Source organism: Pleurodeles waltl, chromosome 2_2 (genome assembly GCF_031143425.1).
Source record: "Pleurodeles waltl isolate 20211129_DDA chromosome 2_2, aPleWal1.hap1.20221129, whole genome shotgun sequence".
Lineage (NCBI taxonomy): Eukaryota > Metazoa > Chordata > Amphibia > Caudata > Salamandridae > Pleurodeles > Pleurodeles waltl.
Window position 1 is genome coordinate 193,719,206 of NC_090439.1, and position 22,967 is coordinate 193,742,172.

General features: G+C 43.9%; 1 protein-coding gene across 7 annotated transcripts in view; it reads right to left on the bottom strand.

The window, feature by feature from the left end:
* Positions 1 to 22,967, bottom strand: part of ELP2 (elongator acetyltransferase complex subunit 2) — a 1,253,630-nt gene that overhangs the window by 107,226 nt on the left and 1,123,437 nt on the right. The window lies entirely within an intron of this gene.

Consider the following 22,967-nt stretch of genomic DNA (forward strand, 5'->3'; position numbering starts at 1 on the left):
AATGAAGACCGCCAATACATTTGTGTTGAAGTCATGCTACATAAAACTGCAAAAATAAATATATACAAAAAAAAAAAAATGCCCCTGCAGACATTGCAAAGAAACAGCAAGATGACCGAAACTAAGGAAGAAGAAACAACATACCGCCATGAGTGAAGCGGCGAGGCAAAAGAGGAAATAGTGCGTCGACACAAAGCTATCTGCCCGAATCGTGCAATAATCCATGTAACAGGGTCAGTCTCCAAGATGGTAATAAAACAGCTTGAAGGCGGGACAAATATAAAGCAATTACCAACAACATCAAGGGATTTTTGAAAGGCAGGTCCAGGAACGAATGAAAGTGATGGGTGTGAGATTGGTGAGGTTAAAGCCCTCAGAATAGATCACATGTTGAGAACGTTTATGCTTTCGGAACTTCTGCACTCTGACGAGATGGGCATTCTCGTCAGTACTTTTGGTAGGGAATGCCCTTTGCACTGGGGTGTGAAGTGCTAGCCAGTGACAGTATAAAGGCTACACTCTTAGCAGGAGAGGTGTCAGAAGTTGAAACAGACCCAGATGACATGCATACTAAAGTAAAGGTGAAGGTGCGGGTGCCATGCCAGAAAAGCACAAAGAACTCTCAAGAAGATTGCAGATAGCATGTACAGGTCTGATGATATACATTTTGTCTCACACTGCCCTCTGCCAGCTGTGACTAACCTGAGGTCACTGAGTGACTGTGACCCTTGCAGTGCAGCAGTGATATCTCCCTCCTCTTCCCTCCCACAGTTCAGCCGTCAGTCAGAATGCATATGCCATTAAACTAGCTAGTCACGCTTCAAAACAAGCTGCCCATACTGTGTAAACCTCTGCTCTGCCACCTGCATACTCCTGGCCCAGACTGCATCTACGGTGTGCACGCTTGGCAAACACCATATACGTGCCTGACCCACACTGTAGTTAAACACTGTACAGTGCTATCTGACGCTGAAACAGCTTGTATGCACTGTTTTAAACACTGTGTACACTCGCAGCTCTCACTGAATTCACTTCTGGCTAGTACTTTGTGTACACACCGCTAGCCCGAGCTGATGAGAATCAATATGTATTGTATTGTATTGTAATAGTATTTATATAGAGCCTACTACCCCTGACGAGGCATTGAAGCGCTTTTCGGCGAGTAGCACGCTACTCCGGAACCCAACAAGAATTAGTGATGGATTAATATCGGGAAATATGTGCATGTCCGGTAAACACCATGTAAACTCTTAGCATATACTGCTGGTAAAAAAAAAAACAGTTCAACCACTGCCAGAACTGGTAAACACTGCTCCGAACACTCACGGCCGACAACATGTGTGCTGCTAGTAAACATTGTGTACCATGCTGGCACTGTGACAAACGCTGTATACATATCCTGGTCCTTTCTAATTACCGCCGGTGACAAAGAAGGCCCACAAATGACCCCAAGTGCAAACACAGTCCCAAAAGAAAGCAATGAAAGACATCAGAAAAGGGAAACAAAGAGGGGTGAAGAAAGGCCCACTTAGGTCAATACGAAAGTCGGCTAGGCAGGGAGGGGCGTAGAAATATTCGATTAACGGCATTAATATTTGAATAATCTGGGCCGAGAGAAGCAACGGGAAATGCAAATCGTCCAGATGACGGGCTCATTTAAAGCAGACACCGTCCCTCACCTGTCAACCACTCCTGTAGGGCACATAGGACATGTGGCAGGGCTAGGTTCAGGGGGATCTGCAGGACAACAGCGGGGGTCGGGTGGACAGGAGTCCGAGGGTATTGGACGGGCAGCCTGGCAGCAGCAGGGTGGGCAGGGGTCTGCTGCTCTGCAATGTAGTACACGAGTGTTCCCTGGGACAACCGCTGTGGGGTGGTATGTACGGTGAGGGCTCGGTGGCACTGCAGGGCGGTCTGGTCAGCCGGATGGGTCTATTTGCAGCTCAGCACGAGACATCAGCGAGCAGAGGCGGTGCCCATGACACGGGCCACGAGTGGGGCAAGCAGCTGAGTCAGGCAGCCGTGCCGCAAGCCTCTGCCCAGCGGAGCCCCAGGCAGCCAAAGTCTACCTGAACCACAGGGACTCTCACTAGCAGTTTCTTCCCTATTCGGACTCACAACAAATCTAAAGAATTACAGCAAATTTTCTCTGAAATTGAAGCAGTTGCATGGCATCTGTACAACTGTGCAAAGTTGTACCGAAACCTTCAGAATGAATTCAAATCTCATCAATATGTTTAGTTTAACACTAAGGGCCAGATGTATCATCTGATTTTGCACTCGCAAACAGCGAAATCGGCCGTTTGCGAGTGCAAAATCAGGGTCTGCAATGCATCAAATGCATTCGCAGACCAAAAACAGAAAAAAGCAAAAATTGCGATTTTCTGCGTTGCGACCTGGATTTTGCGATTTGCAATGGGTTGCAATGCAATTCTGCAAAAAATCGCAAATTGCGATTTTTCGCAGAATGGTATTTTGCAAGTGCAAAATACCATGACCTGCAACCAGGTGGTAACCTGGTGCAAAATTTAAAAATGCAGTAAAACTGCATTTTTAAATTTGATATGTGTGGCATGTGTGTACTTTACATGTGGAAAAAAAAAATGGGGTGCAGGAGAGGGGGCCTTAGGCCCCCAGCACCCTGGCCCTTTGCTTTTCCCAAAGTGCGATTTCTGTTTCAGAAATCGCAATTTGCGAAATGCAAAAAATTTGCAGCTATGGGCAAACAGGCCCATAGCTGCGAATGGGGCCAGTATATTTTTAAGAAATCGCAATTACCGAATCGCAAATGTGATACATGGCCCTTTGCGAGTCGGTAATTGCGATTTCTTAAAAATCGCAATTACCAAATCGCAGTGGGCCAGATTCATACATCTGGCCCTAAATGTCATAAAATGTACATTACTTGAAATATTGCAGAAATGTGCACAGATACACCAACCCAGAGTACCCCCGCCCTCATTTCGGGGGGTATGTTTTGGTCCAATGGTCGTTTTACAAGTGGAGAAGGTGGAGGGATATTAGTTCACCCCAGCGGGTGCTGACAACAGGTGAGAGATAGTCCGTCAAGCACTAACCCTCAGACAACATCACGCATGGGAGACTTGTCAACATCTTCAGAAGCACAATCCATGAGGTTGAGGGCAGGGATGACAATGACCAATTCACTTCAAAGCACTCATATGTGGCACTGCAGCAGAGTCTGGGGTTTGCAGGGGAAACAGAGAGCTATTGCGAGGTAGCTGATTAAAACAATCATTTGCATGCAACGGGTCTCGCGTTTTCTCGAGTTAGAGCTATAAGCATTGTAAACTCCTAACCTGACTTTTCTTGCCGCATAAATTGAAAATGAAAATTTACACATAAGGGAGCCGATGGCCGCCATCAGCACATAGCAGACACACAAAGGGAAATAAAAGTTCACTCACAGTGAAACCTATGGGCACAAGTGCAATTATCCATGTAACTGGCAAAAGCGCAATTACCTATGTAACAGGATCGATGTCATGCAAAGTGCTCGACTACTGCCCAGCAAGATCGCGCTGTAAAATAAAGACAAAAAGTAGTCCAGAAACCTGATGGAAAATATCGAGCCTCGTATGTTTTCAATAGTTGGTTGATGCACTCAAGGAGGGCTAAACACTGGAAAAGGCATGACGTATGCATGCCTTTCAGTAATTAAAGCAAGCAGATTTTAAAAGGCAAGCCCACAAACCAATTAAAGTGACTGACGTGACTTGGGCGTGGTTAGAAGCCCAAAGAGAGATTACAGCAGAGGACAGAGCGCTTTGCGCTTGCCCCTAAACAGATCCTTGGCATCATTTTAGAAAGCTGATATGGTGGACAAGGAGAACGCAACCCAGTATAGAGCCAAACAGTAAACATCCAAAAAGAAGCAAATGAATCTCGAGAGGACACAGTGACAGGTTAAAGGTCAAGTATTAAAGGACACTGTTGTGAACAGGGTTATTGCCTGACAGTGCTTAAACAAGATGTGTACATGGGGAAGAGATATTTGGAAACACAGTGGAGTACGAGCAACTTGAAATGTGAGCTTACTGTACACAAAACTGTAGCATTTTTAGGGCAGTTCCTCCCCCATACAGAGCTGTCAGCACACACACACCTCCCACTAGGTACTCTGAAGTTTTCACAAGATCGCAACCACCACTCTACAAAACTTTGAAACACTCTTATGTTACCCTCAACCGCACCCCCTTGCCTGCTCGAGCTTGGGAGAGGAGTGACAGAGAAAACTTGACCTTACCTCTCATTGCGGGTGACGAAGGAAGGAGTAATGTGAAGAAAAAGAGATGGCCTTGTCATGACATTAATGACGTCATCGCCATGAAGTGCGGTGGCCATCTTAAATTGGGGGAATATACATTAAATATTGAAATGGTAGAGATTTTATCTACAAATCAGCAGTGTGTAAGGAAATCAATGTAAACACAGTTGTGCTCAGCACTGCAGGGGGCAGAAACAGGCTCCCAAATACAACAGCCTCTAACATTTGACCTCGATCTTTGAATGCACTGCACATGTAACCAGAGAAGAATATGATTTACAGAACGGACTAGAGCCACTGAAAACATCCAGCGCTCTGGTCAAATACTCCTAGCCTAAGAAAAAAGTAGTTCCTAAGCACATGCTACAGTGGCACAAGTGGAAGGGTACAAGTACTGGGACCATGCTCCAGGGGGGTGTACAGCTGAGGAAAAGATGGGACAAAGAGGAAGGATTGACCACTAGCAAGCAAGGATTTTTTTAAGGAAACTAAGACAAACCAAAGAAAAAGAAGAGGGCCCACACAGAAGTTTATACTAAAGTATATTCAAGAAGCCGTACACTTATGATCGATCTAAAAATAGGGCTCTAAAGTTCAACAATGTATCTGCACAGGGCCAGAGAATATATCTGTATCTGTTTTTGGGCAGGCTGTCAAAGGTTTCACAGAGAGAGCTGGAAATGGCAAAAAGTAGCTACTACAGGATATAGCAATAACTGGTCTTTATTCTCCCCCATGAGACTGCCTGCAGCTGAAGCTGAGCTGGAGCCTGGGCGCACCGCCCCAACAGCCGTCGAGTCTGCAGCATTGAGCGAGTGCAAGCAGTCTGAGATAAGACCAGCTGCTTTTCCAAGCAGACATGGGGGCAGACTGCATGCCCTCGCCAGCTGCCAAAACCGCTTCCGTTAGGACAATTCCTCCGAACGACGGCCGCAGTCTCCATGTTCGTGAGGTCCCTGCACTCGTCCAAGGCCAACAGGAGGTCAAGAGGAGGTTAGAAAGTGCCAAAATTGCTTCTCAACTCAGAAACCCATTCTTCACCTTTTTCTCTCCTTCTCATATCGTGCGCCTCAGTTGTGGGAGTGAGGTGCAGTACACAGTCGAGCTGTCATCATACTGTAGACAGCAGATAGATGTAGGCACTCGCACTCTCATAAGGCCGGCCCGCCATCCTGTAGGGTCCTAGCTCCGAGCTGCAATCTTGCCCCATGTACTTCAGTGGTAGAACCCATTACACACTTCTTTTAGAAAGAAAAGTCTCCACTTTTCTACTCAGATCACAGAATGGAAGGATGGAAATGAGGAGAGTTGAGTGGTGCCCTGCCAGGAAAAAGGAATGGAGTAACTGCTCTATTATAAATACAACCCACTAAGTGATCTCTCACTGACTCTAAACAAATCACCACCCTTTTTGCCTGAAAGGCGAGTAATGCGTGCCATTAATGAATCTGTTAAAGCAATTTTAATGCACATGTCTAATTATCTCTCAGCTTCTATTCACACCTGACACTTGCTGAGCAACAATTATGCTACCGTTGCTGCAGCTCATGCTGCAAGGAAAGTACTGATCTGTAACACCCCCTGTGGTTACTGCGCTGATGGTAAAGGGTCAAGCAGATGAGACCAGAACCCAACACCAGGCAGTTCCTCTGCTCTGCTTGAAACATTCTAGTGAATGATGTTCTTTATTACAGAAAAGGAGTTCACTAATGAAGGGCATGCCAATTAATCAAGACATCCCATTAAATCATGTGGTTCCTATCCGCATTTGAAGTAGAAAACAGGGCCCCTAAATCAGTAAAGAGAGAGATTAAGAGTAATCTACCAAAAGTCTAACAACATCTCTCTCTTGCATGTCATACACAAAGAACAAAAGAGAAAAAGTCAAAAGCGATAATACTATCAAGTATTACTAATGTTTATTTATAATTAACACAATAATAACATCATTATCAAAAATAGCACTCATTTCTATGTAAAAACCCCCCTTCTAAACAAAAGATACGCCAACATAAAAACCGAACACAAAGGAGAACACACCATGAACAGAGACAACATATACTAAACAAATGGACACAAAGTCAAAAGAATCTAAGGACAAGACAAAAAGATCAAAAAAACAGATGAAACCCCCCACACAAATACATCATGTATGCGAAACCCTAAATATTTACAAATTATCACAAAATTGACACACAAAATTATATATAAATTTATAACAAAATTACTGCAGTTTTTGATAACTCATGCATGGGAGAACAAACTGCTCACTCTCTCAGAATTTCATAAAATATAGGGAAAATGTTATTCCTTCTATAGAGTGTCCAAATGCAATAATCAAAGAAAGAGAATTCCAAAAGTCATCACATGTCTTTTCTGATTCAGAATTCTCTCATCCAACTTGGCACATCAAAAGTCGCCGACGCACGTTTCGGTGGACATACACCGACAATATATTCAATTACGTTGACTCCACCTTCCTCAGGGCGTTCAAAATTCTATGAAACATGGGTTCTCCATAATGATTTATTTAGTACAAATGAATACAGGTGTGTAAATAACACCATCAAAATAATAATAAAAAGCTCAAATACTATTCCCACTCTCAGCCCATGTCGTGAAAAAAGTGTGAAAAGAGAAGGGTACCAAAAGACCAAAGCAAAACCATCACCACGTGAGGCAAAAATGCTATAATAAAGAGTAACCTACAGAAACGTAGATGGCAAACACAACTTCAATTTATAGCCAGCTGTGACTCAATAGCTCGAATGAAACTCGCTCTTCCGTAATAGTATTGCAAACAAACTATAAAAGAACAACAGACATCTAATCAACAAACTAATTCAAAGTTACAGGACAGCAACTCTGCACCTAAAACACAAAATGACGGTGGCAAGATCTCTGTAATATGCTTACTGATGTCCAATTATACACTTCAATAATCCGAAAAAGCAATTACAGACAGCTTGCGCTCCTCGCGTTGGTAAATGTTTAAAGCTGCCTAGTAAACGCGGTCAGTTTCAATGATTATAAAAAGAAAGGAAGGACCAGAAGCACACCGGATCCTAATGAATTAGAACACGGTGGCCATTTTAGAGTGGTCAAAATGAAACGCACTCTCCGCGTTAATATTGTACTCAATGATGCCGTGTAAACACGGTCAGCTACAATGTATATAAAGAGAACAGGAAGACAGGAAACTGACCAGATCCTAAGAAATAAAATTGCGGCGACCATCTTGAAATGGTCAGAAAGAGCCAAATAGGTAATGGCAGCAATGCTAAGCTAATAAACCGGATTGTAAACAAGAACACAACAAATATCTAAAACAAAAAATCCCATCCAGAAGAATACCAAAGCCTCAATATCTATAAAAAGAAACCTATAAAAGCATAATCAACCAAAAAATAAACTAATAAAAATTGAGAAACAAAACACAAGAAAACAACCTAAACAGAGAGCTTTAAAGAATAGAATACGCAGGGTAAAGCTAATGGAGAGTATACTTATATGCTATCTCATATGGCATTATGCCATGGCATTTCCTCATTGAGTCCTCTCTTATGTGTATCAAGCAGAAAAATCCAAAAGACTTCTTTCTTCTTTCTTAATTTTTCAGAATCATGCACATTCTTTGTAATGATTTTTTCTAAAATCACCAATCTTATTTCATTCTCCCGGTGGTTCTCAAGCGCCCAATGCACCACAAGTGGAGCATTCAGTGTGCGGGTTCTAATCGATGATTTGTGTTCTGAGAGACTAATTCTGAATTCTCTGGAGGTCTCGCCAACATAGCCCAAACCACATGGGCATACGATCAAGTATATCCAATTTTTAGATCTACAGTTGGTCATTTCAGTAAATTGAATGTTTTTTCCATTATTACCAATCACTTTGGAAACCAAGGCAGTTTCACACGCATGGCAACTACCACATTTAAAGTTGCCTTTAATCTTGTCTACTCCAAAAACGGAACTTTGAGCCTGAGATGAGAGGGAGCCAACTGACGCTCTCACCAACATGTTTCGTAAATTCCTGTTCCTTTTGAAGGCAAATAGAGGTCTTTCTAGACGTGTATCATAAATGCCAACGTTAAGAATATGCCACGCACTGTTGATGATGCTTCTTACTCTGTCATTGAGAGATGAATGATGCACTACAAAAGCAAGCCTATCCATCTTCTTACATTCTTTGGCTTGAAAGAGCGAATAACGATTATAATATCTTGCTCTCTTCAATGCATCCTTAATCACTTTTTTCGGATACCCCCGTTGAACCAATTTCTCAGAAAGTACATCCGCATGTTTCAAAAATTATCTTGTTTCCGTACAATTTCTTTTCAATCTCAGAAATTGTGAGAACGGAATAGCCTTTTTTTGTCTGCTGGGATGGAAGCTATCGAAGTGTAGTAGGGTATTTCTTGCCGTAGGTTTCGTAAAAAGAGTCATCGCCAGATGCCCATCAAGATGTTTCACGTATACATCTAGAAATTCCACCAATTCATGGTTATACTTGATAGTGAATGTCAAATTACTATCACAAAGGTTTAACCATGAAAGGAACTCATAAAGTTCTTCATCATTTCCTTTCCAAATGAAAAAAACATCGTCATTATACCTACACCAGAGGTGTACATTCTCAAAAAATGGCGCAATCTCATTGTAAATATGAGTTTCTTCAAGGGCTCCAAAATATAAGTTGGCTACTCTTGGAGCGTATGCCGCTGCCATGCTTACACCTTTGATCTGTTGGAAAATTTTGCCATCAAAATCAAAAAAGTTGTTCAACATAATCATCTCTAGGCAATCCACGATGAAAATATGGAGAGGATCATCACTTGTCCTCCTTAAAGATCTCTCAACACACCTCAATGCCTCTTGCTGAGGAATATTCGTATAAAGTGACTCATTATCCATTGTTACTAAGATGTCCTGTTCAGGATTGAATTGTAAACCTTCCAGTTTCACAATAAAATCTCCTGTGTCTCGGATATATGATGGCAATTGTGAAACTAAAGGTTTCAAATAGGAGTCAACATATTTCGATAATGGCTCTAAAGCAGAACCACACATCGATACGATAGGTCGTAAAGGAAGATCACTAACATCTTTGTGCGCCTTCGGTAATCCATATATAATGGGGAATCTAGTATATTCTGACGTCAAATTATTTTTGGCAAATCAAACCGGTCTCTAAAGCAGTGGTGCTCATGGCTTTAATACGTTTCTTAATCCTTACTTCAGGATTCCCTGATGTAGGCCTATAAAATTCTACACAATGAAGCATAGTTGACATTTTTTCTTTATATCCTACAGTGTCCAACGTGGTAATCCCACCTCCCTTATCGCACGGTTTTACTGTCACAATTTTGTTGTTTTTCAATTTCTCTAATGCCGACACCTCATCTGCATCTAAATTATATTTAGATTTAGGAATGTGTTTCAACATTCTATCAATTTTTTGCAGTACTGTTTTTTCAAAAATAGCCACTTCCGGCCCCAAGGCCTCGAGACTAGGGGTAAAAGATGAAGGAGGTTTAAGCCCAGATCTATTCTATGAGATGTTCGGCATATCGGTAGTGAGAAAATAATTCTTTAGCCTAATACGTCTGAAAAAGGCCTGCAGATCTCTCATAAGTTGGAATTTGATGACATTAGAATAAGGAACAAAGGAGAGGCCTCTGGTTAACAAACGTTCAGTGTTGCTATCTAAAGGAGTGGTAATGAGATTGAACACTGGGATACCATTTAATCCCTCCAATATTGGTTGCGTCTTGTTTGAAGAAGAAATGGGGATTGATCTGAATTTGACGATCTGTTGCCTCGGCTCTGCCGAAACCTGGTTCTGAAGTTCTGCCTGCGGTTGCCTAAAAACGACTACCCAACTGAAACTGGTCACCATGACCCTGTCTGTTGCCAAATGAGTCAAAACTATGAGAGCTGCCTTCACCCTCGGATTCTGAAGTATCCGAAAAAGTGACAACTTTCTTGGAAGTCCAATTTTGTTTCTCTACCTCATAACCTGATGCCTGTTTGTAGTATTGATCAGCTAAATAAGGGTATGTGTTTTCCAGAGTAAAATATCTAATGTCTTTTTTTAGTTTGTCAGTTTTCCTCTTGATTAGATATTGATTAAACGACTCAAGATCAGAGTTAATATCTTCAAGTTTCTTTTTCGCTTCCTCTACAGCTACTGATTGTTTTAGTTTTGGAGTAGACAAGATTAAAGGCAACTTTAAATGTGGTAGTTGCCATGCGTGTGAAACTGCCTTGGTTACCAAAGTGATTGCTCATAATGGAAAAAACATTCAACTTACTGAAATTACCAACTGTGGATCTAAACATTTGATCTACTTGATCTTATGCCCATGAGAGTTGGGCTATGTTGGCGAGACCCCCAGAGAATTCAGAATTTGTATCTCAGAACACAAATCATCGATTAGAACCCGCAAACCGAATGCTCCACTTGTGGTGCATTGGGCGCTTGAGAACCACCGGGAGGATGAAATAAGATGGGTGATTTAAGAAAAAATAATTACGAAGAATGTGCATGATTCTGAAAAATTAAGAAAGATGAAAGAAGTCTTTTGGATTTTTCTGCTTGATACACATAAGAGAGGACTCAATGAGGAAAAGCCATGGCATAATGCCATATGAGATAACATAGAAGTATACTTTCCATTAGCTTTACCCTGCATATTCTATTCTTTAAAGCTCTCTGTTTAGGTTGTTTTCTTGTGTTTTGTTTCTCAGTTTTTATTAGTTTATTTTTTGGTTGATTATGCCTTTATAGGTTTCTTTTTATAGATATTGAGGTTTTGGTATTCTTCTGGATGGGATTTTTTGTTTTAGATATCTGTTGTGTTCTTGTTTACAATCCGGTTTATTAGCTTAGCATTGCTGCCATTACCTATTTGGCTCTTTCTGACCATTTCAAGATGGCCGCCGCAATTTTATTTCTTAGGATCCGGTCAGTTTCCAGTCTTCCTGTTCTATTTATATACATTGTAGCTGACCGTGTTTACACAGCAGCATTGAATACAATATTAACGCGGAGAGTGCGTTTTATTTTGACCACTCTAAAATGGTCGCATGTTCTAATTCATAAGGATCCGGTGTGCTTACGGTCCTTCCTTTCTTTTTATAATCATTGAAACTGACCGCGTTTACTAGGCAGCTTTAAACATTTACCAACGCGAGGAGCGCGAGCCGTCTGTAATTGCTTTTTCGGATTATTCATGTGTATAATTGGACATCGGTAAGCATATTACAGAAATCTTGCCACCGTCATTTTGTGTTTTAGGTGCAGAGTTGCTGTCCTGTAACTTTGAATTAGTTTGTTGATTAGATGTCTGTTGTTCTTTAATAGTTTGTTTGCAATACTATTATGGATGAGCGAGTTTCATTCGAGCTATTGAGTCACAGCTGGCTATAAATTGAAGTTGTGTTTGCCATCTAAGTTGCTGGAGGTTACTCTTTAGTAAAGCATTTTTGCCTCACGTGGTGATGGTTTTGATTTGGTCTTTTGGTACCCTTCTCTTTTCACACTTTTTTCATGACATGGGCTGAGAGTGGGAATATTATTTGAGCTTTTTATTATTATTTTGATGGTGTTATGTACACACCTGTATTCATTTGTATTAGATAAATCATGACGAAGGAGACCCCATGTTTCATAGAATTTTGAACGCCCTGAGGAAGGTGGAGTCATCTTAATTGAATATATTGTTGGTGTATGTCCACCGAAACGCGCGTCGGCGAATTTTGATGTGCCAAGTTGGATGAGAGAATTCTGAATCAGAAAAGACATGTGATGACTTTTGGAATTCTATTTCTTTGATTATTGCATTTGGACACTCTATAGAAGGAAAAACATTTTCCTTATATTTTATGAAATTCTGAGAGAGTGAGCAGTTTGTTCTCCCATACATGAGTTATCAAAAACTGTAGTAATTTTGTTATAAATGTATATATAATTTTGTGTGTCAATTTTGTGATAATTTGTAAATATTTAGTGTTTCGCATACATGATGTATTTGTGTGGGGGGTTTCATCTGTTTTTTGGATCTTTTTGTCTTGTCCTTAGATTCTTTTGACTTTGTGTCCATTTGTTTAGTATATGTTGTCTCTGTTCATGGTGTGTTCTCCTTTGTGTTCGGTTTTTATGTTGGCGTATCTTTTGTTTGGAAGGGGGGGTCTGTACATAGAAATGAGTGCTATTTTTGATAAAAATGATGTTATTATTGTGATAATTATAAATAAACATTAGGAATACTTGATAGTATCATCGCTTTTGACTTTTTCTCTTTTGTTCTTTGTGTATGACATGCAAGAGAGAGATGTTGTTATACTTTTCCTATCCACATTTGCCCAGGCACTACAGCAGTATCATATGAATGAGCTACCGCAATATCCAGATCTGCCTTTAGGGCACTTCAGAAACATTAACTAGCGTGCTGTGGATAATAGTGCTCACAGTATTGAAGTAAGCTTTAGCTGATCTCCCGTGCGGTCAAAACAGAAGACTGCAGAGAAGCAACTTGGGTCACCTTTGAAGATAACCTTACTTCACAGACCACGCCACAAGAGAAAATGTTTTATGTGTGGTACAGTGGTGCTAGAACAAGTTGTTTGACAGGGGTGTTCTGACCAGAGTCATTAACTCATTAAAATTATTGACAATCTAAAAAGCCCAGGTGTCACCAAATAAGCAAGTGGTGCAAATGAGCAAAAAACCTTAAGTGGGGAACATGTGTTGGTGAGAGGGAAATAGGTGGATGAGATGGTAGTTGGAGCGTTTTTTCTGGAAAAAAGTGGTTCTCTGGCATTATGATGCAATGTTTTAAAAAATATGAGTAAATGTGTCATTTTTTCACAAAAGGGAGTTAGTTAAAAGACCATTATTAAGTCGTTTTAGCCTTGCATGCACCAAAAGCTAAAATACATGTGCAGTGGTTTTCTCGCCCTATTTGAAATTTAGCTGCAACGACATTCCACAATTAAAACGCCTAAATGAGTCTCATTTTTAAACTTTATTTTTTTACAAGGGTGCACTTCATGTGTCTCGTCTTTTCATCCTTCATAGGACCCGATCAAAAGAGTGACAAAAGCTTGTCAGCAAATGCCATCTCTTTGAAGCCACATAATATGAATGTACATATATATGACGGGCAAAGGTGTAGTGGTTTGTTAGAAGTTGTTCTCTGGGCTCTCCTTAATTACTGTTGAATTTCACTAAATTTAAGCAAACAGCTAACTCTGACGGAAAAGAAAACTGATCGAAAGGCTTCATTTTTTTTCATTATGTTTCTCAAGTGACTCAATATCTGGGGTGCTGCGGCACATGCCACACCCCTAGCCCCAGCGTCGATGTGTGAAACAAATAACATGTACAACAATACAGCTAAATAACTAAGGGCCTCGTGTGAAAGTATTTACAATCACAAAGCATGAGATTTGAAAGATGACAGTGTTTGCAACTAAAAAAAGACCCTTGGTTTGCAACATAAAATATATTTTGCAAGTCGGAGACGTATTTCTGACTCTTGAAAGGGTTTTCGAGGGGCTGTAGGAAAGTAGCCTCTTTCTAGCCTTGTTACCCCCACTTTTGGCCTGTTTGTGAGTATATGTCAGGGCATTTTTACTGTCTCACTGGGATCCTGCTAGCCAGGACCCAGTGCTCATAGTGAAAACCCTATGTTGTCAGTGTGTTTGTTATGTGTCACTGGGACCCTGCTAGCCAGGACCCCGGTGCTCATAAGTTTGTGGCCTATATGAGTTCCCTGTGTGGTGCCTAACTGTCTCACTGAGGCTCTGCTAACCAGAACCTCAGTGGTTATGCTCTCTCTGCTTTCCAAATTTGTCACTACAGGCTAGTGACTAAATTTACCAATTTACATTGGCATACTGGTACACCCTTATAATTCCCTTGTATATGGTACTGAGGTACCCAGGGTATTGGGGTTACAGGAGATCCCTTTGAGCTGCAGCATTTCTTTTGCCACCCTTAGGGAGCTCTGACAATTCTTACACAGGCCTGCCACTGCAGCCTGAGTGAAATAACGTCCACGTTATTTCACAGCCATTTACCAATGCACATAAGTAACTTATAAGTCACCTATATGTCTAACCTTCACCTGGTGACGGTTGGGTGCAAAGTTACTTAGTGTGTGGGCACCCTGGCACTAGCCAAGCTGCCCCCACATTGTTCAGGGTAAATTCCCCGGACTTTTTGAGTGCGGGGACACCATTGCACGCGTGCACTATACATAGGTCACTACCTATGTATAGCGTCACAATGGTAACTCCGAACATGGCCATGTAACATGTCTAATATCATGGAATTGTCACCCCAACACCATTCTGGTATTGGGGGGACAATTCCATGATTCCCCGGGTCTCTAGCACAGAACCCGGGTACTGCCAAACTGCCTTTCCGGCGTCTTCACTGCAACTGCTGCTGCTGCCAACCCCTCAGACAGGTTTCTGCCTTCCTGGGGTCCAGGCAGCCCTGGCCCAGGAAGGCAGAACAAAGGATTTCCTCTGAGAGAGGGTGTTACACCCTCTCCCTTTGGAAATAGGTGTGAAGGGCTGGGGAGGAGTAGCCTCCCCCAGCCTCTGGAAACGCTTTGATGGGCATAGAGGGTGCCCATCTCTGCGTAAGCCAGTCTACACCGGTTCAGGGATCCCCCAGCCCTGCTCTGGCGTGAAACCGGACAAATGAAAGGGGAGTGACCACTCCTCTGATCAGTACCTCCCAGGGGAGGTGCCCAGAGCTCCTCCAGTGTGTCCCAGACCTCTGCCATCTTGGAAACAGAGGTGTTGGGGGCACACTGGACTGCTCTGAGTGGCCAGTGGCAGCAGGTGATGTCAGAGGCTCCTTCTGATTGGCTCTTACCTCTCTTGGTAGCCAATCCTCCTAACTTGGTAGCCAAACCTCCTTTTCTGGCTCTTTAGGGTCTGTGCTTTGGGGAATTCTTCAGATAACGAATGCAAGAGCTCACCATAGTTCCTCTGCATCTCCCTGTTCACCTTCTACCAAAGGATCGACTGCTGACTGCTCCACGACGCCTGCAAAACCGCAACAAAGTAAGAAGACGACTACCAGCAACATTGTAGCGCCTAATCCTGCCGGCTTTCTCGATGTTTCCAGGTGGTGCACGCTCTGGGGGTAGCCTGCCTTCACCCTGCACCAGAAGCTCCGAAGAAATCTCCAGTGGGTCGACTGACTCTTCCCCCTGCTAACGCTTGCACCAAAAGACTGCATCACTGGTCCTCTGGGTCCCCTCTCATCCTGATGAGCGTGGTCCCTGGAACACAGCAACTCTGTCCAAGTGACTCCCACAGTCCAGTGACTCTTCAGTCCAAGTTTGGTGGAGGTAAGTCCTTGCCTCCCCACGCTAGACTCCAAAGCTGTGTACCGCGTGATTTGCAGCTGCTCCGGCTCCTGTGCACTCTTCCAGGATTTCCTTCGTGTACAGCCTAGCCTGGGTCCCTAGCACTCCGTCCTGCAGTGCACAACCTTCTGAGTTGCCCTCCGACGTCTTGGGACTCCCTTTTGTGACCGCGTGGACTCTGGTTCACTCTTCTTCTAAGTGCCTGTTGGGTTTCTTCTGCGGGTGCTGCCTGCTTATGTGAGGGCTCTCTGAGTTGCTGAACGCCCCCTCTGTCTCCTCCTCTAAAAGGCGACATCCTGGTCCTTCATGGTCCTCAGCAGCACCCAAAAACCTCTACCGCAACCCTTGCAGCTAGCAAGGCTTGTTTGCGGTCTTTCTGCGTGGGAACACCTCTGCAAGCTTCATCGCGACGTGGGACATCCGTCTTCCAAAGGAGAAGTCCCTAGTCCTCTTCTTTATTGCAGAACTCCAAGCTTCTTCCAACCGGTGGCAGCTTCCTTGCACCTTCATCTGGGTTTTCCTGGGCTCCTACCCCCCCTGGACACTGTTGCGACTATTGGACTTGGCCCCCTTGTCTTACAGGTACTCAGGTCCGGAAATCCGTTGTCAGTGCACTGTTGGGGGTTGTTCTTCCTGCAGAATCCCCCTATCATGACTCCTGTGCTCTCTGGGGGTAGTAGGTGTACTTTACTCCTACTTTTCAGGATCTTGGGGTGGGGTATTTTTCTAACCCTCACTGTTTTCTTACAGCCTCAGCGACCCTCTACAAGCTCACATAGGTCTGGGGTCCATTTGTGGTTCGCATTCCACTTTTGGAGTATATGGTTTGTGTTGCCCCTATACCTATGTGTTCCTATTGCAATCTATTGTAATTCTACACTGTTTTCATTACTTTTCTTGCTCTTACTTACCTGATTTTGGTTTGTGTACATATAACTTGTGTATATAACTTACCTTCTTACTGAGGGTACTCACTGAGATACTTTTGGCATATTGTCATAAAAATAAAGTACCTTTATTTTTAGTAACTCTGTGTATTGTGTTTTCTTATGATATTGTGCATATGATATAAGTGGTATAGTAGGGGATCCTGCCTCCTAATTCAGCCTAAGCTGCTTTGCCATAGCTACCTTCTATCAGTCTAAGCTGCTAGAAACACCTCTTCTACACTAATAAGGGATAACTGGACCTGAAACAAGGTGTAAATACCTCTGGTACCCACTACAAGCCAGGCCAGCCTCCTACAGGGGCACAAAAGGGGATTACACTTCCAATTTATCAATGGTTTACAACCTCAATTACAGTTGCACACCACTGGTAAGTAATTGACAGCTGACTTGGGGTGGTAATCGATTAGCAAAGGCCAAGCTGTTACCATAGGAGAGTGCCCCTTTGGTAATCGAACTGGGCGGTCTCAGAGGTAAGGTGGCGGGTACAGGGGACCACTGCATGTAACTCTGCAAGTATTTCCTTCAATGTGATTTTATTTTTTATTTTTTAAAGCTGTCCGTATGCCTTCGAAGGACAAAGGACGATTTAGAATACATCATATTGAAGGATTATGAATACAGGGATTGTGGTTGACGGTCCCCCTGCAGGCCATATCCCTGCGTTCACAGCAATTTTTAGAAGGTTGCAAAATTCCTCTTGTCTCTAACACTCAGGAGGCAAGAACATTTGCGACTTCCTGTGAATGTACAATTTGCTTTGTGACAGATTAGTAAATTAGGAAGAGGCAATCAGTGGGTGTGCAAAAACAAGAGTGATTTACAAACAGCCCAATCAGAAATCATGGCCTAAAGGACCTAAAGATTCACATCGTTTAAATGCAAAGGAGCAATTCAATGAGAAAACTAATACAAACAATGAGAAAATCAGACAAAGGGTTAAAATATATTCTTGCAAAATACATTTGCCCGATGGCAAACAACATAGGCTAAAAGTTCAAATCAAAATCTAGAAAACCTCAAAAAAGTCCTGGAGTGGAGGATGAATGGCATTCATGTCAGACCAGGCTGGGAGGCCCCAGAGTGAAAGAGATGAGAGTGAGAGGACGGGGAGTTCAGCTTCTGACTCTGAAGATTTTTCAGTATCAGTTAGTTCCAACAAATGACGCCAGAAGACTGTGGGCCTGACTACAAGTCTGACGGACTGACTCGAGGTGGTGGTCGGACCGCCGTGGCTGTGGCGGTCCAACAGCCACATTAAGAGTTTGGTGGGCGGACCCACCAAAAGGGCACTGTCTCTGCCAGATCCAAGATTCCAACGGGCTCACGGCAGTCCTGGTTGTAATCAGCCAGGGTGGCGCAGAACTCAGCGCTGCCCTGCTGATTACAACATTGTCCTCCACCAGCCATTTCATGGCGGTTTCCCTACCATGAAAACACTGGTGGAGAATAAGTGCGGAGGGCCACGGGGGCAGGCCCTGCACTTCCTAGGCCCATGGCACTGTAGGGGCCCCCCTGCCAGCACCACTGGAATATGCAATGCATTCTGAATGTGCTTGTTGCCCCCCTCTGTGCTACGAGATAGCACTTGGCTCCTTTAAGGTCAGACCAGGCAAAATATTGTAATGGGGAGGTGGGGGCTGGGGGGGAAATGCCATGGGAAAACCCCACAAGTTTGGCGTTCACAATCGGCCCCTATGTCTGTTAAGCCAATGTTCTGCTCACAAGGGGCAATCCTCTGTGAACCAGACACATATACAGGTAGATGCATCAGTTCATGAAAAGAGCCTTTGGAGACCGAAGTTCAATGTGATGCCCTCAGATGTGAGTGGAGTTTGTTCTCAGTATCTTCTGAGGAACCAACAGCTCACATCATGATGCAAAGTACTTTCAGTGATGAAGAGCCCAGACATGCCCAGATCAAAAACCAGCAGAAGTGGTGTTGATTCACATTGGACACAAGGGCCTCTTCAGCACTTGCTTCTTCACAGTTAAAAACAAGCATTTGCAATGCAACGGGTCTCGCATTTCTCCGAGTTAGAGCTATTATCAGTTGTAAACTCCCAACCGGACTTTTCTTGCCTCATTAAATGGAAAAAAAAGAAGGCGATCACGCTGCTACAATTCACTTGTAGAGAAATCTATTGGCAAAAGTGCAATTATCTGCGTAACCGGCAAAAGTGCAATTAACTATGTAACAGAGTCGATGTCATGAAAAACGCTCGACTTCTGCCAAGCATGCGCCACTGTCAACATTTTACTTAACCACAAACTGCTCACAGACCAGTGCTTAATTTGTAAATAAAAACGTACCGGTGCTCAAAGCCCTCATCTAAAACACGCGGCTGCTGCAATTGAATGTGGGGACACAGACTATTGAGGAAGCGTAATCCTGAAGCCACCTCGGGCCACTTCAATCGATTTAAATCCACCCCAGCCCCTTCAGCTCACTTTTGCAGCTTTCTGCTTTCTCCATTGTGACGCTTTTTTGTTTTTCTCTTCTTCCGTCTTTCCCACATGTGTTTTTTTCACGCAGCAAGTGCTTAGGGCAGAAGAATAAGCGCCGGCCCTCAAAAATAAGTGTCGGTGCTCGGCACTGGAAACAACAAGCACAAATTAAGCACTGTCACAGACAGGTTGAAAATTATACATGTAGAACAAATCAGGTGATTAATTATTTCTTTAAAAAATGTGTGTTTGGTTTTGGCGTTTCTTATCTAGTTGGTTTCATACATCTTGAAGCCTTTCTTTATTTTCAGGAATTATCAGGAGACAAAACATCCATGACAATATCCGTATTACCACAACACACATTGAAATTATAGCAGGAGTTGTCTGCTGAATGTAATTCATCAATCTATCCGTGCTTGGGCAAAGTAACATTAAAGTATACAGCTATTCGGTAAAATATAATTGGACTTTTCCCCTCCGTTTCTATTTCCGGTCTCTGTTTTGCACACGCTTCTTTAAAAAATATGTGTTTGGTTTTGGCGTTTATCATCTAGTTAGTTTCATACATCTCGAAGCCTTTCTTTATTTTCAGGAATTATCAGGCGACAAAACATCCATGACAATATCCGTATTACCACAACACACATTGAAATTATAGCAGGAGTTGTCTGCTGAATGTAATCCATCAATTTTTCCGTGCTTGGGCAAAGTAACATTAAGGTATACAGCTATTGGGTAAAATATAATTGGACTTTTCCCCTCCGTTTCTATTTTCGGTCTCTGTTTTGCAAGCAACACGGTTTGCTGTGCTGATGGCTTTGCAAAGAAAAAAAACACGGAATCATGCTGAACTGTAACCTGCAATACTAGTTTGTGTTCCAAGATGCCTGCGGAAACGTAACTCAGCAATTTCATGAGAAAATCAGTCACCTGTGTTAGTGACTTCGAGCGCAACACGAGTGGCGGTGACTCATTTCTGTCATGTTTTTATTAGATCTGGCATCGAGATAGTTCTAGCCATCGCACCAACCTCCTGTAACCAAAAAAAACAGCAAAGACTAAACAAGCAAGATCGCACTTCGAAAATAGATAAAAAGTGGTCCAAAAACCAGGCGAGCCACGCATGTTTACAGTACTGGGTCGCTGCGCTCGAGGAGGGCTAACCACCAGAAAAGGAATGACATATGTGTGCCTTCCACTAATGAAAGCAAGCTGATTTCAACAGGCGAGCCCACGAACCAATGAAAGACACTGACGTGACGTGGACGGGCCTCCGAGCCCTTTTCTGACCCCTAAAGCGTCTCGTTAGCGATACGCATGCGACGCAGGCTCGACCCTAATGAAAAGTAGAGATTGCACAGATGTAAGGAAATGGCTCCCTGTTGCAGTTACCCCCCACTTTGTGCCTGATACTGATGCTGAATTGACTGAGAAGTGTGCTGGGACCCTGCTAACCAGGCCCCAGCACCAGTGTTCTTTCACTTAAAATGTACCATTGTTTCCACAATTGGCACACCCCTGGCACACAGATAAGTCCTTTGTAAAAGGTACCAGTGGTACCAAGGGCCCTGTGACCAGGGAAGGTCTCTAAGGGCTGCAGCATGTGTTGTGCCACCCTAAGGGACCCCTCACCTAACACATGCACACTGCCACTGCAGATTGTGTGTGTTAGTGGGAAGAAAAAGGCAAAGTCGACATGGCATCCCCCTCAGGATGCCATGCCCACAAAATACTGCCTATGGCATAGGTAAATCACCCCTCTAGCAGTCCTTACAGCCCTAAAGCAGGGTGCACTATACCACTGGTGAGGGCATAGCTGCATGAGCAATATGCCCCTATAGTGTCTAAGTCTATTCTTAGACATTGTAAGTACAGTGTGGCCTTATTAAGTATATAGCCTGGGAGTTTGTCAAAAACGAACCATATAGCTCCATAATGGCTACACTGAATACTGGGAAGTTTGGTATCAAACTTCTCAGAATAATAAACCCACACTGATGCCAGTGTTGAATTTATTAAGAAATGCACACAGAGGGGCATTTTAGAGATGCCCCCCGTATTTTACCCAATCCTTCAGTGCAGGACTGACTGGTCTGTGCCAGCCTGCTGCTGAGAGACAAGTTTCTGACGCCCTGGGGTGAGAGCCTTTGTACTCTCTGAGGCCAGAAAAAAAGCCTGCACTGGGTGGAGATGCTTAACACCCCCCCCCCCCCTTGCAGGACGTGTAACACCTAGCAGTGAGCCTCAAAGGCTCAAGCTTTGTATTACAATGCCCCAGGGCACTCCAGCTAGTGGAGATGCCCGCCCCTTGGACACAGCTCCCACTTTTGGCGGCAAGTCCAGGGGAGAAAATGAGAAAAACAAGGAGTTACCCACCAGTCAGGACAGCCCCTAAGGTGCCCTGAGCTGAGGTGAACCCTGCCTTTAGAAATCCTCCATCTTGGTTTTGGAGGATTCCCCCAATAGGAATAGGGATGTGCCCCCCTCCCCTCAGGGAGGAGGCACAAGGAGGGTGTAGCCACCCTCAAGGACAGTAGCCATTGGCTACTGCCCTCCCAGACCTAAACACACCCCTAAATTCAGTATTTAGGGGCTCCCCAGATCCCAGGAAATCAGATTCCTGCAACCTGAAGAAACAAGAAGGACTGCTGACCTACAAGCCTGCTGAGAAGGAGGAAGACAGCAACTGCTTTGGCCCCAGCCCTACCGGCCTGTCTCCAACTTCGTAAACCTGCAACCAGCGACGCATCCGACAGAGACCAGCAACATCTGAAGCCTCAGAGGACTGCCCTGGACTAAAGAACCAAGAAACTCCTGTGAACAGCAGCCTTGTTCAAAACCAGCTACTTCTTTGCAACAAAGAAGCAACTTCCAAAGACTGCACGTTTCCCGCCGGAAGCGTGAGACTTCCCTCTCTGCACCCGATGCCCCCGGCTCGACCTGCAGAAAACAAACACCTCAGGGAGGACTCCCCGGCGACTGTGAGCCCGTGAGTAACCAGAGACGACCCCCTTGAGCCCCCACAGCGACACCTGCAGAGAGAATCCAGAGGCTCCCCCTGACCGCGACTGCCTGTAACAAGGGACCGATGCCTGGAACCAACACTGCACCCCCAGGACCTGAAGGAACCAAACCTCAGCGCAGGAGTGACCCCCAGGCGACCATCTGCCTAGCCCAGGTGGTGGCTGAGGTGAGGAGCCCCCCCCTGTGCCTGCCTGCATCGTTGAAGTGACCCCGGGGTCCCTCCATTGTTTTCAATCTAAAAACCGACGCCTGTTTGCACACTGCACCCGGCCGACCCGTGCCGCTGGGGGTGTACTTTCTGTGCCTGCTGGTGTCCCCCCCCCGGGTGCTCTACAAAACACCCCTGGTCTGACCCCGAGCACGCAAGTACTTACCTGCTGGCAGACTGGAACCAGAGCACCCCTGTTCTCCATAGGCGCCTATGTGTTTTGGGCACCTCTTTGACCTCTGCACCTGACCGGCCCTGAGCTGCTGGTGTGGTAACTTTGGGGTTGCCTTGAACCCCCAACGGTGGGCTGCCTATGCCCCAAACTTGAGACTTGTAAGTGTTTTACTTACCTTGAAAACTAACCTTTACTTACCTCCCCCAGGAACTGTTGATTTTTGCACTGTGTCCACTTTGAAAATAGCTTATTGCCATTTTTACAAAGACTGTACATGATATTGTTTTCATTCAAAGTTCCTAAAGTATCTAAGTGAAATACCTTACATTTAAAGTGTTTAATGTAAATCTTGAACCTGTGGTTCTTAAAATAAACTAAGAAAATATATTTTTCAATATAAAAACCAATTGGCCTGGAGTAAGTCTTTGGGTGTGTGTTCCTCATTTATTGCCTGTGTGTGTACAACAAATGCTTAACAC